General features: G+C 29.1%; 1 protein-coding gene across 2 annotated transcripts in view; it reads left to right on the top strand.

Annotated features, from left to right (window-relative positions):
• Nucleotides 1-14777, top strand: part of LOC142325451 (heat shock 70 kDa protein 12A-like) — an 88268-nt gene that overhangs the window by 16143 nt on the left and 57348 nt on the right. Inside the window, exon 1 of one of the 2 annotated variants that reach the window (XM_075367227.1) lies at nucleotides 3708-3903. The exons of the other annotated variant lie outside the window; for it this stretch is intronic. The gene's annotated coding sequence lies outside the window, so the exon portion shown is untranslated. Of the gene's footprint in view, nucleotides 1-3707; nucleotides 3904-14777 lie in introns of those variants that run through there. 2 annotated transcript variants of the gene reach the window in all.

Genomic DNA, 14777 nt, shown 5'->3' with positions numbered 1-14777 from the left:
GTATATAGTTTAAGAGAAATAAAAATTATTTATAAATTTTCAGAATAAATTTTTTTAGAATGAAAAGGTCTTTACTTTAGAGATAACCTCTCGTATTAGCTTAATAACAACTATTGGCTTGTGACATATAATATTAGCGCTGAATCATTGGTAATAAGATATCGCATCTTTATAACTGGTATTATTTCTTTTTAATTAGTTTTAACTTTTATTATTTTGAATTACTGACATTCATACATATTGTATAGCAATACAAAACGTGATACATTATTTAAATTCCACATTGCAACACATAGTAAAACAAAACGAATATTATAAAATGTCTTGATTTGGTATAACAAAAACATATGATCTAAAATGTCTAATATACCATCAATCGATTGAATAGCAAAACTAAAAAATTACTCTTGACGTTAAACGTACTCTACAAAAAATATTTTTGCTATTGATTTCTGATTGATTTTGTAATTTTCCTTGGTTTTTCCTTGCTTAGTGATTTGAAAATTATTTGTTCTTAAAGTATTAACAAGAAATTATTTTATAACGATTAATCTATAGAAGCTAATATTACTCTTAATAATTACTCTTGTTACTTAAAATAACAAAGTGTTTTTATAAATATGTAATACGCTTAAAAAACTGTTATATAAGTGATAGATTTGATATGGAATGTCAGCATGACATCCAGCAGTCATTGTAGAAAGAGGCAGATCCCTTTTTCACTGAACGTAGTTATAGTTTATTTTATTTCACTATATAAATATTGTTATGGAAGTAAAATTTCAATTTCGTACAATTGAAATACTGCAACATACGTATTTTGACTGAAAAATATTTTCTGAACGTTTCGATTCATGAAAAATTGATTCCTTTCATTTTCTCACATATTTTGTTTTTAATCGATAATTAATTTTCACGGGTAGTAAAACTTATCGCTCATATATTTTTATACATTTTGTTTAATTTTTAACGGAGATTCCATTTCTATTTAAATGAAAATGTTTTGGAAATATTTTGATCGCGAAAAATGTCGGTTTCCAGATTTCAACGAAAATATCCATTTTGACCATCCCTGAATCCATTTTAACTATTTTCATCAATGTCTGTACGTATCTTGCATAACTCAAAAACGATTAATCCGTAGGACGTTGAAATTTTGGACTTACGACTATTGTAACATCTAGTTGTGCACCTCCCCATTTGATTGCAATCAACTGGATCAAAAGTGTCCAAAAAAAAAACCACAATACCAAAAAAAATTGGATTTTGGACATTTTCTTATTTGCAGTATTAAGTCCTCATTGACAGCTTTTCAACAAAATATCATAAGTGGTACTTATTTTCATCGGTTCCAGAGTTATAACTAAATAGAATTTTAAGTAATGAAATGTTTGGATCTTACAGAGGAAGGCACATCGGTTCGAATCAGCCTTCATCTCTTTTTTTAATTTTTTTTTAATTTTTAATTTAAATACGCTGATTTATTACTAATTATTAACCTCTAATTATAAAAAAAAATTTACGATAAATAATAATTCAATAATAATAACAATAAAAATAAAAGTATGAAAAAAATCTGAAGTTATTAATGAAAAAAATTTTTATGTATTTTCATTTAAAAAAAAAAAAGTGTATATGTAATTTAATAGGCGTACAAGGAAGTTATGTAGTGCCCACATCAGATTTTTTTTTAGTTTTCTTTTCATGTTTTCCGTTTTAAAGTGTAATTTCAAAATCTTAGACGAAATTAATTTTCATGTAATTTTCAAAATGATTTAACCACGCAAATTTAAAAAATTTGTTTGAAACTATCTCATTTGAATTTTTTTTTCAAATATTGGAGTTTTTGATCAATTTTTTTTTAGTGAAATGAATTTTTAATGAAAGTCGACCATTCCACTATATTTAAAAAGGTTTTCTAAAATTAAAAATTACATGCTCTCCTATCGAATTACAGGTACAGCAAACCTCAAAAATAAGACCGCAGCTTACTTGCTCCTACTCTTACACTTATTCTAAATAAATTTTTTTCCTTACTACTTCTGTACGCCTCAGAAGCAAATTAATCTCATTTTTATTTTTCATTTCAAAGTAATTTAAAAAAAATAATAATAAAATGACTGAATAACCTGTTTTTTTATTAAAAAAAACCAATCATATATTTTAATTCTTAAACGTAAACATAAATGTAAAAATGAAACTGGAAATAACTAATTCACCTTTCTTTTCTCCTTTAATTAGAAAATACTGGTTTCTCTTTCTAAAAAAAAAAATATTAGTAAAAATTTCAAAAGCGATTGGTTGACTTTCAATAATAATTCTACAAAAACATCATCGCAATTAAGATTAGCAGCCTTAATTACCGGCTACTTAAGAGATTAATTTTATATTCTCACTACAAAGAAATATTTGGGAGAACAGACCAAACATGTAACATACTAATTAGTACCGGTAATATCCAGGAAACTGAAGATACTAATCAAACTAAGAAAAAAAGATAGTCAGGTTAAAATAAAATATCAAAATAAAGTTTTGAATAACATGTATTTTGCACGAGGAATAAACGCTTAAATCAGAAATAAAAATCAGAAAGGTTCTACACATTATTTCGAAGGTCATATCCCTTCACCTTTATCGTTAAACGTTTTTTATAGAATTCATTCTGACGGAATAAAGTACAGAAAAGTATTATTCGCTAAAAAAAGAGAACATCATCTAAGCATCAAAAATATTCCTTCAACAGGTTCTGATATTTTTTTTTAATTTATCAATTAATTAAATTAAGAATTATATATATATAAACACTAATAATACTAATAATTTATTTCAACGGGGAAACAAGGAAACTATAATCTTTTCGAAACGAAAATGTTTATTATGAGCTCCATAATTTATGAAAAAGAACGGTCCGAATATTAAAATTGAAATATTATTAAAATATTCCAGATTTACATCACATTAATTAATGACATTTGACAATTACTATATCAGCATCCTCATTAAACTTTGTAATGATTCCTTTTTAAACCGAGAAAATTATATAAATTGATTTTTATGAGGATTTACTAAAAGGTTTTCTTGAGAAAAGCAGTTATTACGTATTTATAATATTACAATAAATTCGTCGATAAATTTCTAACTAGTAACGATAAAATCTAATTACACGCATTAATGAAAAAGAAAATACAATACAGAGTAGAATAGGAATGAAATAATAATTATACGTTCAGAACAAACTACGTCATTCAGAAAGAAATAAACTTTTAAGAAATGAAAGAATCTTTCAGATCGGTTCATTAGTTCCTAAATTTAACCTTCACCAAAGTACAAGACTTTTTCTAATTTAATAATAGACAGACAACCGTATTAGTATTAGTAATGAATCTAATTCGGTTCTCAAAAAAATAAATAAAACGTACTCGTATCCAATTGTATAACATTACACCTTCTAAATTAAAGTCCATTAAATTGTAAATTAATAACGAAAAACTGTAGGTCTTAAGCTTAAAAACAGTAAGCTACTTGTAGTTTATTGTTAAGAAATTCTCAGCGATATTTGAAATTATGAGATTGATAGCAGTCAGTGTTTTTGAAGGCCGTATTTAATAACCGTTGCATGGAGGGGTGAAAGGACGGATGTGGGGTTCGTTGAAGCTGAAGAATAACATGGAGCTGCCGGTGTGAGTTTCTGGCGCGACCGACTGCGAGAAACTATAGTTAGTATACAGCTGGCTGTCTACACTGAAAGAACTTTAAAAGTGAAGAAAGGTGAACGTAGTATAACATATATATGTGCATCGGATAGTAAGTGAAGTGTTCTAATTTGTATTTGTTGTTATTTCCCTTCAACTAAGCGGTTACAAGTACACCTGTCTTTTTTTTTTTACGTGAAGCAACCGAGATGTAAGTACACACATTTGTACTAGGATATTCAATTATTTTTATTTTAACTGTATTTAGAAGCTTTTATCATTACTATTAATAAAAATGTTTATTATTTTATTATTATAATTATTATTATTTTCGTTGTTTTTTTCTAACAGTTTTAAAAATAACTTGAATTTTTATATTGCCACGTTAAAAAAAGTTCCGTAAAACCTTTTAAATTGTAATCTCTTGTTCACCACATAAACATAGTTACCCCAGATCTGGGTATAAGTTCCAATCTGCTTGGCATTTATTACACGTTACAAAATTCTTATCCTCTACAATGTAGGTGAATGTATTATCATATTAATAACTATAGTTACTGAAAATAATAATTAAATGTTGATATACGTGAAGTACCGCATCCGTAACGGTCGTAGGTGTTCTGATGTCAATTACAAGTCATTCCCGAAAACGGCATAGCTATTCTCAAGAGTAATAAGCGTACAATATTAAGCTTACTAGATACAGCTAGGAGTAGAGTGCTTTTCTGTTATCTTGTTTTAAATCGGCACCCCCAAACACAACGAAATTCAGATGATATGAATTTTTAAGAATTCCCGAGTCAAATAATTTCTTTTACATGTAACTAGTAGAATTACTCAGAATTCTTCCACAAAGTATTACTTTTTTTTACTTTAATATTTTGCTCTTTCTCAAATGCATAACCAGCACATAATCAAAAAGTATGTTTTCACAAGAGGAAAACGAACCTGACTGGAATTTCAAAATATTTTTCCATGTAATTCAAAATTGTATTTGTTTTATCTCTTATCCTTATTCCCTAAAAAAAGCTTCGTTATAAAAATGGATGGTCTCATCTCAAGTTAAAAATTAAAAAAAAAGAATTTTTTCCAGGAAATTATTTAATAAGATTTATCTTGCGATTATATATTTCAAAACAAACAAAAAAGCAATTCTGCTTAAAATAAGGTTTGGCTTGTTTTACTATAAAGAATGTTATAAATATTCTCTTTAATATTTTCCCTTCAAATATTTTGAAATTGGTAAAATTTTTAATCGTTTAGATTTTCTCTTAAAAGAATAAACAAAAAATAATAAATTCGGAAACCAAAAGGATAAATAAAAAATAAAGATAATTCAAAAAGTAGCAAGTCCATCTCGCCCACTCATATTTTAATTAAGATATTGCTAAGATTTCAGTTAGGGGTTATGACAAGATCATTTTGCAAATTTCATTAACATTCGGCTGTTCTTGCTTCATGTACGGTCAAGCAGAAAAAACCAGGCACAATCTGATAAATGAGCTCATTTTAGGTAGGTTTTATTAGAAAGCTACCAACTGTAATGGGTATCATGATTCGACTTCCGGAAAATTTCGACATTCGCATTTTACATCTTCCAGACCCCAAAACCACCGTCAGTTCAAAAGTATGTATGTATATATATATATATATATATATATACTGCATTCTTGTGGACACGATAACTGCCGTAATTTTGCGCCAATCACTTTCAAATTGATACATAAAATATAACGACCCAAAATCTCGGTCAAGTTTATTAATGGAAAAACTCGGTCCATGGGGGTGAAAATGGGTTTTTTTTTCGAAAAAACAAAATATCACTGTAACTTTCTTATTAAGTAAAATATCGAATTCGTTTATAGTTCGAACTATTTTTTGGATAAGGACCTAAACCTTATATAAGTAAAATGTTTTGATTTTTTATTATTGTAGTCTTGCCCTTAAGTTTCATATAAACTAGAAAAAATCTTTCGGCACGCTGGAAGGTGGAGGTAGATTTCACCGGTACTAAGTAGGGGATAATAAAGATACCCACCTTAAAGTTAAGAAAAACTTTAAATTTACTCAATACCGACAATAGTTGCATGAGAAAAAATGTTTCACATGTTATAGCATATGACAAGCCCCTTCTTCTTACAATTCCAGCAATATTTTGGTCATCCCTTGCCGTAAGGGTTCGTCATATCAAAAACTGTTTCAAACAGAAATTTTAGGTAATGTTTAGAAGACTAACGATAATTTTAAACCGATTCGATACTGTACCTATTAAGGGAAATATGATTTTTTTCGTCTTCGAAACCCAATTTTTTCTACCCCCTGGGCCAATGGTTGGTGATATCAAAAAACTTTACCGAAATAAGTTTTAGGCCCTTATTCAAAGAATAGTAGGAACTTTAACGAATTCGATATTTTACTTAATAAGATAGTTATAGTGATATTTTGTTTTTTTCGAAAAAGCCCCCCCCCCACCATTTCCACCCTCATCGTCCGATTTTGCCCATTAACGAATTCGACCGAGATTTTGGGTCGTTATATTTTATGTATCAATTTGAAAGTGATTGGCGGAAAAATTACGGCAGTTATCGTGTCCACAAGAAAGTGAAATATGTATATATAAACTTTTGAACTGACGGTGGTTATGGGGTCTGCGGGATGTAAAACGCGAAGATATGTCTAAAGTTTCTGGAAGTCGAATCATGGTACCCATTACAATAGGTAGGTTTCTTATGAAATCTACCTAAAAATGTAAACAGTCTCCCATCACCTTTTCACTGATTTACAGCAGAAAATCAGCCTGCAATGTCTACTGCAATGAAGCTTCTATCAATTAGCCCTATCAATTCACCCTATTGAAAATGGAGTGAGTGCGATAAAACAAAACCGTAAAAAAAGAGTGGGATATACTGTATAAAGCAACAAGTTAATACACCCCTTTCTGTAATGGAACATATTAGTCTTATAATACAGTTAGTGAATGAAATCTAAGCGTATATCCATCACTCTCAGAGATTTAATGCCTCTTGTTCTTTAGGCATTTTACATGTATAACAAACACCACAAAGCCTAAACTAAACTTTATTGTAAAATAACAAAACGATATATATTTTTCTTTGGGAAACAATGTAATAAATTTCCTAAGAGTACAATGTCTCCAGTCAGTATAAAATGTAAAAAGTATTGAATTACCTTAAAACGTTTTGTAGTATACGATATATATATATATAGAGCATAGTTTTTCATATTATTCCTATTAATTACCAATAATTTATATCTTAATTTTAACAATATCATGATTTCCGTTTTAAAAATCTGATGTGGAGAACACATGACTTCCTTGTACGCCTATTAAATTACATACACACCTTTTTTTTTTTTTTAAATGAAAAGTACATGGCATTTTATTTCATTAATAACTTCTGATATTTTTTCATATTTCTTTTATTTATTATTATTATCGAATTATTATTTATCGTAAAACTTTTTTTACATTACATTTAAGAAATCAATAAAACAAATTTTTTTAAATAAAATATTAAATTTTTTTCATTTAATCAATTAAATAAAAAAGTTAAAAAGAAAAGGAGATGAAGTCCGATTCGAACCGATGTGAGATGCCGTTGTAAGATCCAAATATTTCATTAATTAAAATTTCATTTGGTTATAACTCTGAAATCAATAAAAATAAGTGCCACTTATGATACATCGTTGAAAAGCTCTCAATGAGGGGTTATTACTGTAGTTAAGAAAAAGTTCTAAACCCAAACTGTTTTCTAGTTGTTTCACAACTAGAGATGTTAGTCCTAAATCCGAAATTTCAACATCCTACGGCTAATCGTTTTTGAGTTATGTGAGATACATACGTGCAGGTGTCACGCCGAAATTAGTCAAAATGACTTCAGGGATGGTCAAAAGGGATATTTCTGTTGAGATCTGAAAAGCCAATTATTTCGCGATTACAATACTTCGTTAAAGGAAGAAAAAATACGACGGTTTTATAATGCATTTGATAAAAAGGGTATAACAAGTACTGATCTTTTCAAACGAATTTTAAAGAAATTATGCATAATTAATTACTGTTTTAGTGATATTATAAGGCTTTTTGAATATAACTTCAAACGTAACATAAAATAAGGAATCTTTGAAAATCAAAATGACTAAGTAAAGTTTAAATCTTCGACCAAACAAACACGTTTCTGGTAGAAAATTTTCATTACAAATACGAGTACACTGATTGTTGGAAAATGAAAAATTAACTTTCATCGAAACGTAAAAAAGATAAAAGAATATAATACAAAATTTTCATTTATTTTTGTATATAATATGCTCTTTAGGTATTATGAATGTTCTTTCGTATATATAAAACAACAAACGCTAATCACTAATATAACTCTATTACTTTCCCGACTAGCGCAGTAGCAGAGCTATAGTTTTAGAAGGGAAAGTATTGTAATCGGTCCAGTTTGGGCATATGTGATTTTCACCGGATCTTAATGTTTGGACACCTAAGAAACCCAAAAACCGGATCGAAATTTTCCGGATGTTAGTATGTACGTGTGTATGTTCAGTGTCGCCCTCTAAATCTTCTTATATCTCCAGAACTGCAGGACCGATTTCGACCAAACTAGGTCAGATTACTTCTATGTATGGGGCATTGATTCCATTAAATTTTCAACTTAAAAGGTCAAGGGGGTGAGGCTGTAGAACAAGATCACTCTCAGTATCTCGAGATTTCGCCTTATAAAGATATATATTTTTTTTTAAATAAACAAATGGATAAATTACTTTGCTGATTATAATAACGAATGAAATGAATGATCAATAACCCAGATTTAAAAAATATTAATAATAAATTTAATATTCTTTTTAACTGACAATCATGGAAAGAGAAGAAATAGGTGTTAATTCAACCTTATCTATTTACATAGTAAATCTACGGTCCGGTGAGTTTTAATTATAGAAGACAATGCTGAAGTTCCTTTGTTAAATAAATTAATATTGCTTTGTTATTTTAATTTATTCTATCACTTTCGTTTAGTTACAGTCTCTTTTAATGATCTGCGCGAATAAAATTTTAAATTATTTCAAAATTTGTGAAATAAGTAATAATATAACAATTGAAATCTTTTGTTTTATTTAAACGAAGCCCACCGGGCTGTTCTGACGGTTAACTGGTCGTTGCAAATCAGTGGTTTAAAGCTGATTTCGAAGCCGAAGGTTCTGAAGTTCAAATTTTCTTCTTTTTTTTCTCTTTCTCTAGTTTTAGCCTCCGAAACCACCGTAAGGTATTACTTCAGAGGATGAATGAATATGATATGCATGAATGTAAATGACATGTATGTCTTGTACAATCTCAGGTCGACCATTCCTGAGATGTATGGTTAATCGAAACCCAACCACCAAAGACCACTACTGGTATCCAAGATTTAGTATTCAAATCTATATAAAAGTAACTGCCTTTACTAGGATTCGAATCTTAGAACTCTTGACTTCGAAATCAGTTGATTTGCGATGACAAGTTTAACCACTAGACCAAGCCGGTGGGTTTAGATTCAAATCGTAGGAAAAGTTAGTTGCATTTATACGGGTCTGAGTATTAGACAATGGATACCGATGTACTTTGGTGGTCGGAATTCAATTAACTCACGTTTTAGGAACGGTCGGCCTGAGTCTGTACAAGATTACACCTTATTTATATGTCATACACATCACTCTCATCTCACTAAGCCTTGGAGGACGAGTTTCTTATTGTTCATTAGTTGAAGAGATTACAAAGTACACATTAGGAGAATGAAATTAAGTTAAATTTTTGGTAGAACGTAATGAGTACAGAAAAATTATAAAATGACATATAAATAATAAAAAAAAATGTATAAAGTTTATAAAAATTTCGTAAACTCTTTCATAAAATTACTAATAATTTCTACCTAACTACGTTAAATTGTTACATAACGGTAGCTTTCAATAAAATAAAATTAAAATTAAAATATAATAAAAAAATTAAAAACAGCAAATAGTTAAATCGTTTTTTTTGTGTAACATAAGTAACATAATAAAGTAACATAATAAAGTACTGCTGACAACTGTATATTTTGTTAAATTAGTATTGTTTTGTGTTATTTTAATTTCAGTATTCAGTTTATCTCTGTAACTAACGGCAGAACTAGATATATTTCATAACTCTACGTTAAATATTTAGGTGATCGTAACGGGACACATACCACTTCTTTGTAAGGTATAGAAGCAAGAAGATGTGCGCACACATTTGAGGGTGCTGTGCGCTTTCCAATATGGAAGACTAAAGAACTAGGTGCAGTTCAATTACATGAATATGCACCTAGTACTGTGGAGCTATATCACGTTACCTGCCCTGGGATTCGTACTGTTCCATACACTGTGATTTACCTAGATAGACCACAGGTTATCATGCTGCTTACCATATGCCGCTGAAAACTGCGCGATTACATTTAGTGCGTTCCCGGTTGTTAATCAAATTCCGGCACGTAATTAGCATGCCCGCTCGAGGGATAAATAAATCAATTCTCCCTTCTACAGGTAGGGTTCGACGTTGAGAGAAATGGATATTTTTCAGGGACGCCTATAGGGGCCACACTATACCGTATTGTAATATTTTAATAACCCGACTTCGGCTGACTCATCGCGAGAGCTGAACACCGCTTCATTGATGAGTACCAAACAGTAGGGATCTGAACTCGGCCACAGGCCGACTAAGCGGTACGGGAACACAGGTCAGGCCTGTAAAGATGCAAAGCAGAGACTTTGTACAAGAGTAAAGTTAGGTGGAATCACAAGTCGACCGGAATAGCACAAGAGTCTAGAGCCGTTTGTACACAACGGGACCAATGCAAGAATTCCCTCCTTCCAGCTGATGTAATATGCTCAAATTCCCAACGTAAAATAATTCACAAATACAGATTTAGTAGGCAGAGAAGATATAGTTTAATACCGTTACTTTCAAACTATCTGCTGAATGATAATTTACTTGTAAACACTATTTTATTGTTACACTAGTTAAATGGTCCTGTTTTTTACCTGATACGCATGACCACATTTTTTATAAAGTTGAATTTATCAACAACAAAAAAACAGTTTATATGAAAAGATGTAATTTTTTTGATTTAAATTAATTTACATTTAGGCTTCAATTGTAAAAAATAATTACACAATCGATTAGAAAAATTCATCAAAATTTCTAAACACTTACTACCCGATTACATACACATACTCACACTTAATATCTCTACTGGAAACTCCATAGCGTGAATACATTTGAAATTTCAAATCACTTGAACTAATTTCTTTATTTAAAAAAGTTACGTTTTAAAAAAAAAGTTTATTTTTTTCAATGATAAAGTTTTAAGCCGTTCATCTTACCACACATTATTATCATGGTTTGGGTAAAATAATTTGACAATCGACTGTAACATTAAGAGAAAAAGTTACTTGAGATATATCCGGAATGTATACAAATGAACACTCGAAAAATAAAGATATACGTAATTATTATTAGAAGTACTTTACTGAAAAATAAAATAATTAAACAGTTTTTTTAACTGAAAATCTCTTGTGAAGAGATACTAAAATACGAAAAATATTAAAGTAGATTTTCTTACATTTTTACGTTTTACACTATTTTAACAAGCACTATTTATATATATATAAAACTTTGAAAAAGTTTTAAAGTATCTTAAAGTATCTACTTTAATAGATATTTAAACTTCACATTAATTTAATTAAACGGTAACATTAAATTTATATTTTCCGGCAAATATATATTTTAAAAACCAGTTTAAAAACAAATAATTGTCTAAAAAAGACTTGCATGTTCGATCGTGGAGGTGATGGAGAAAGGGATAAGTTAATATAGATGTAGAAACAAAGTGATAAATTTAAACTGTGGTGAGAAAGATATAAAATGGAAGAAAACACTTCTTGATAAAATTCAGAAAACAAAAAATAATCGATTAGACCATGCGCTAATCAGAAGTTTTATAAAAATTAAACTTTTTTATTAATATGGAAAGACTACCTTACTACGTTAACTGTCTTTACTACCTTAATTTTATTTTTAAAAGAAACTAAAAATAAAAAAATACCAAACAGACTGAAAGATAAAGAGACAAAAGTTAAAGCAGTATGTAGGTGCAAAATTAAATGGAATGGGCCATACATTTTATCTCTATAATTATTTAAAGAGGAAGAGGGATTTTTGTTCGGGATAAACGAAAAAACTACTTGATCTATCGCTACTAAGTTTTTACCCATGTTTCTTGGCATAACTGAGAAGGTTTTTGGATATATTTCATCTCGAAAAAGGAAATATATATATATATATATATATGTGTGTGTGTGTGTGTGTGTGTGTGTGTGTGTGTAGTAGTAGTAGTAGTGGAGGTTTGCCGGTTGACACAAAACCTTTAATAAATTGAATTAATGAACTGTGAACAGGGTTTGAACTGAATGATTCCAAACAATCGAATGAATAATATTATATAATAATAGAATTAAATTTGCATTAAATAAAGTAATCTATATTGTTATATAAAGAGGAAAAGGGATTTTGTTTTATATAATTGAGCTGTATAAAATTATTATGGCATTCAGAATTAGTGAAGTCGGTTCTAGAAAGCAATATAGGAAATAAAAACAGTAAAGGAAGATACAGATTAGAACAGAAGCAGATGATCGAGGGTTTAGGATAAAAGATAAGAGTGTAACATGTATCGATATTTGCACAGAATTGAAAGAGACTGATAAGAGCATCAAACCAATCAATCGAGTAAAAAGGGGAAAATTGATATTTTCAGTGAACTAGTAAATGTTTTGCAATACAGAACCGTAATTACAATAAATTACTTTCGTCAATCGTAAATTCGTTAACTTAAATGAGAAATTTAATCTACATAAAACTTTTAAAAAACAATTACCGAATAATATTACTCGTATGTTACAATCTATAAAATACGTTGTATTCAATATTATAATTATAATAAAAAGGGGCGTATAGTGTAGTAAATATCCACCTACATACATAACTACCTTTAATAACACTTAATGAAATATATTATACAATAATCAAAACAAACCTGACCTTTTAAAAAGTATTGTGTACAGACGCGCTGCTATTCAGGTAAAGGTTTTATTTAAATAATGAAAGTGCATCTTTACAATCGGTAGCTATACTAATTCACTTACATTTAAAACAGGATCTAATATTTCGTTACGTAATTCTAAAATTTTACATAACAATTTACAAAAGATGAATACGCATTTTTAACAATAAAATGAACTTCAAAACAAATAAAGATCGAGTCTGTAGGAATAATTAGAACGTCAAGGAAGTATTTGTATTCTACTTAATAAAAATAATTATGAAGTAGGTGTCTGATTTATTAAGAAATAAATAGCTACGTAAAATCCTACCCTACTAAAGGGCATTTGTATGTGGGTCTCTCTCTCTCCATCACTCCCTCTCTCTCTTTTGTGTGTGTGTGTGTGTGTGTGTGTCCCTTAGCTTAGCACCAAATGTACCGATCACTAGCGGAAAATCCCGATTCGTTAGTACATGTCTCGTGGTGGTCAGATGTATACTTGTTATATTATTATATATAGATATATCGATATATATATATATATATATGCGAAATATATATTAATATTATATTTTTTTTATTTATGTGATTGTTTTTCTTCATAAAATAATGAATTATTACCAAAAAGGGGACATCGGAATGTACCGATCCCTAGCGGAACATCCTGATTCGTTAGTATCAATTTCTACAGTTAAATTTCTAATGTAACTTTCGTTATATAAGTTTTCATCGTTTAAAAAAAAAAATATTTTTACAGAGGTAATCAATTTTGGACACCTAATAATCCCATTCCGAGACGCCAACCGCCCGGAGGGCCTAGCTGCGGAGGGCGCGCCTACGACACGCTTCTATAGCTAGTTTTAATATAAATTTTTAAGCACGAAAATATTTTAATTGTGTTACACTAAAATAATTGGTACCGATGTGATCGGAATAGCACTTCTCATATATAAATATGTTCTCCATTCCTTTTTTAGGAGCAAAATGATAAGAAAAAATTCTTTTATCTCTCTGATAAGAATTGAAAACTTTTTCATCTTGTCGAAGGAATCCCTAATTTATCATTAAAAAATGTTAAAAGCGATGCGTTAAAAGAGTTTGTAAGTTTAAAGTAATATATTACTTCAATTTTAAACAGTGTCGATGCTTTTAGACATTTTTTGGTGGTATTATTTACATTATATTTTCCATAATTTTGTTATAAGCTAGAATAACACCAACGAATGTAATATTCTTTAAATAGGACCCTTTCTTTGATAAAGCAACCCCTAAATAATTCTCCAACCTCTTATTTAAAGATTAATAGACTATCTTTATCTGCAGTACCTAAATTTAATCATTATAATTTACGGTAAATGTTCCCGGGTTATAAACGCCAGTATAAACAAATAATAAAGCACTCCTAAAATAAACGTCGGTACACACCCCAACTCGCATGTCCAAACATGCAAAATATTTTAGTCAAAAGTTTTTTTTAAAACTGGAGAGGAATGAGGCCATTTATTATTGCAACTAGAATAATAAATCTGAAAACTAACTACAACATTTCAAAATTAACTTAACAAATCGTATTATACTTTACTACATATTTTCAGTTATTAATCCATTATTTCACGGATATAAATTGAAATTTAATTCAGTATAATATGAAAATAAATACACGAGAATAAAATAAAGTAACATCAAAAACAATTTAAAAGTATAATTAACTGGAAGTAAGTAGAAATTTTACCTAACCTAAGTTTACATAACCTTATAAAACAATTTTCAAATCAGACTACAGTGCACTTTACTCTAAAAGAAAGTAACATCCGACTTAGCTAACTTTCAAACAGATTCTCAATAAAATGAAATTTTTATGTTGTTCTAGTATTACTGCTCACCAGATGGACCGATTTCGATGATTACTATTTTTATTTTGTTAAAACAGTTCCTTTGATGCTCCCTTGTAAGTTTTACCGCATGACTTAAG

This window comes from Lycorma delicatula, chromosome 5 (assembly GCF_047948215.1).
Source record: "Lycorma delicatula isolate Av1 chromosome 5, ASM4794821v1, whole genome shotgun sequence".
NCBI classification, from domain to species: Eukaryota; Metazoa; Arthropoda; class Insecta; order Hemiptera; family Fulgoridae; genus Lycorma; species Lycorma delicatula.
Note: the sequence above shows the minus strand (reverse complement) of the source record. Positions and strands in the feature narration are given on the sequence as shown.